The following is a 3510-nucleotide window of genomic DNA, read 5'->3' on the forward strand; positions in this document are numbered from 1 at the left end:
CACACACGCACACACGCACACACACACACAGGCACACACACGCACAGGCACACACACACGCACCCCCGTCTGCACCCCGGGCCGGCACGCTGCGCCCAGCAGTGGTAGGACACTTGCCGCAGCCACCCCTCCAAGGGATGTCGTGGCCTTTACGGTTCTGCCACAACACGCACCCCCGTCTGCACCCCGGGCCGGCACGCTGCGCCCAGCAGTGGTAGGACACTTGCCGCAGCCACCCCTCCAAGGGATGTCGTGGCCTTTACGCTTCTGCCACAAACACCACTGGGTACCGGCGCAGCCGAAGAGTGCAGTGAGCTGTGCGCTGCGACCCACGGGGTCCAAAACAATCTCCAGGTTTTTGGCGCCAGGGAGTTTCTTTAAGACTGGGGCACTGAATCCTAAATCACATCATTTATTACATGTCATGCTTTTTATGGATTATTTCGGAAGCACCAGGCATCATATTGCATGGGGGCAGAACTATAAGGAGTCAGCATCCCAAAGCAGTTTATGAGGTTTGATTGCAGACCTTCCGAGCATCCCCCCAAGTCCCACTGGGATGATATCATGGATTACTGAACTATAGTAATCCAGAGCTTGCTGCAGCCTGGGAGCAGACCTGTTACATACACACAGTGCTCAGGTAGTAAATAAGATCATCAGAACACGGAACTAATGCAGGTACTTGCAGTACACAGGAAAAATCAAAGCCTGAATGCAACCTCATGCTTTAGCGCTACAATAATGCACATTTGGTACCTTGGTCCATACAGAACTGTGATACCCTAATTCCTACTTCTTAAAGGAAAACAGCAGCTGCCACTAGCATACACTGGCATAGAAGCACCATCATAAAATATACACCATTACCAGGGCCTGTGAGGTCTGGGCCAATCTTTTGTCAAATTCTGTCAGGTGAGCAGAGAGATTTACTGTCATATTCTGTGAGAAAGCTGCTATTTCTAAGTCACCACAGAAATCCTGATTCCAGTGTATCCCAAAGAGTGGTTTTTAACATCACGGTTATGCCAAGCTCTGCCTCTTTTGGCCTTGTGTCAGACTGAGTGAAACCCACAGTTATTTTCTCCTGACCAGAAAAATTAAAATCTGAACATATGCCTAGTGCCTGGAGTTTTCTGGATGGAGTAGCTGTGGCTATGTTTCTCTGCTAGGGCTTCTGTGGAGGAGTTTGAGATTGAGGTGTCAGAACCAGTGAAGACAGTAAGGGCTCTGTGCTGGTTCCAGCAATTCACATCATGAGAAGGTGGCGTGAATCCAGATGTTACTCTTTGCAGTGATGCAACTTAGTAGAGCTACGCAGCATCAGTTTGAAAGTTCAGTACTTTCTAGAAAAGGTCAGATTTGTCTGTCATACACTGTGTAATCAGCTCATTTTTTCAACTGAGAATATTTTTTTTTTTTTGCTACTGAGTCACCTTTAATTACCTTCCCCTTCTCTGACTATATGCTTGCTTTTAATATGCAAACAACACTATAGCGTCTGCTCATAAGGCTGCAGGCCATATTGCTTTTTGTTGTCATTAAGTAGGTGCACCGAAACACAAGACCTTCAGCTTCCTTCCACTTTTATCTTTTTTTTTTTTCCTGTCTTGCACAAGAGACTTTGGAGTAAATTTTAAATTAGGCTGATGTTTACCGCCTAATTCATGGTAGTGGAACCAAAATGCCATCCGTCCTCCTGCAGTTCTTTCCTTGATGCTTACGAGGAAATGAAAAGCAATTAGATGAAGGATCAAACGGAATCATCCTTCAGGAACTAGGAAGTCTTCAGTCTTGTAAAACAGGGACAATTTCTAGAAATAGAAATCTTGGCTTTACTCAGTGTATGCTAGCAAAGAATTTTGGATCCACGTTTCCGCGGTACTGCCTGCAGGTGGCTTACGATACGCGAATTGTATTCAGGTGTAAGTGCTGATAATGCTGCAGAAGATGTAAAATCCACTATTTCCATCTAGTGGTGAGACAGTATTCCTGGATCTGAAGTACCTGGAGAACCAGCCACCTACCTGTGCAGAACGTTGCTACGTTTTTGATTCTTCCCACAAGCCATTTGGTTATTATATTCTCCTTACAAAGTTTTCAAGTCTAGGCATGTATGTCCATATAAGATGTAAGAAGAGACTCTCATCTCGCTTTTCTGAAATGCAGGCTGTTAGGATACAGTGAAAAATCTCTCCCAATTTTTACAAAAATCTAACGTTTTGCAAATCAGTCCATAATGATATGGATTACTGACTGTGATACTGTCAATGACACATCTCAAGAGACAGGATAGAGCTGGAATCTGTGGCATCTGACACACCAAATAAAGTAACTAGAGGGACCAGAGAGACATCCTTCTGGGTAAGGTACAAGTGGACTGGGCTACAAAATATGTGCTATTTTTTACTATGCCAGGAGAATATATATAATGGACAAATATGGCTCCTGCTTTTGGAGCCAAAATAAAATGGTCAAATATTCAGAGATGCTTGGACCACAGGGATCCATCTCTGTAAACCACAATTTCTGCCTGGTTTGAGGCTGGCATCATGGTCAGACATGTTTTGTGTGTGTAGTCTCCTCTTTTCTCGAGATATACCCAAAGAGAAGCAGCTGAGACACGTATTCACATGGAAAGTGTTGGATTCCTATGCCACCTACTACTGTTTCAGCACAGACAGCTGAACTTCTCTGAAGTATTGCTCATTTCCACATTAGACTATACATTGTCCAAGAGAGGAAAATCAAGTTTACAATGAGAAATGTAAACTTTTCCATGGAAATCAGCTGCACGGAAAGCACGTAGCCACAGTTAAGAGCAACCACCACCTTGGCAGCTTGGGCCTTCTGGAGTAAATGCTTTCTCAAGGTAGCCAAGCCTTTGCGTCCTGTAGGAGTGGAGGATATTACAGTCCTTCATTACTAAGCAAAAAGAAAAAGACCAAGGGAAAAGAGTGCACAGAGACCTTCGTTCTACTCCTTTGAGCAAGCATCGTGCATCATGCAGCAGTGCTTCACCTGACGTGAGAGTTGGGAAGCTGTGGCCAGCAGCGTTTGAGGCCAGCAGTGTTTCTCTTCACGTAGCCATAGCATTACCCATTGCGTGCAAGGTAAGCCATATTTTGTCTTTTGGAATCACAATACCAGCTGCTGGGCAGGGCAGAGCACCACCACCTCCTCGTCTGCAACATATCGCTATCACGTTGCATAAGAGGTGTTACTTTTCCCTAGACCTTTACTCATTAAACTGCCCCCATGTTTAACTTGGAAGGAACCCGATCTGATAGCGCTATCCTTTGCTTTAAGGTGTAAAAGGGAGGATCTCCCTTTCTGTCCAGTGTACAGACATATCGTGTATATACAGCACCCTCTCTGAGTGGTAGGCCTCTTTGAGACAGGATTGTATCTTAAGAAAGCCTTAAAACATTGTCAGGAAAATTGGACTCCACTGCCCAAATTTTACTCTTCAGCCTATCCCTAGCTGTGAAAAAAAAAAAAATGGAGCAG

The sequence above is a fragment of the Buceros rhinoceros genome, unplaced genomic scaffold (assembly GCF_000710305.1).
Source record: "Buceros rhinoceros silvestris isolate BGI_N320 unplaced genomic scaffold, ASM71030v1 scaffold34790, whole genome shotgun sequence".
Lineage (NCBI taxonomy): Eukaryota > Metazoa > Chordata > Aves > Bucerotiformes > Bucerotidae > Buceros > Buceros rhinoceros.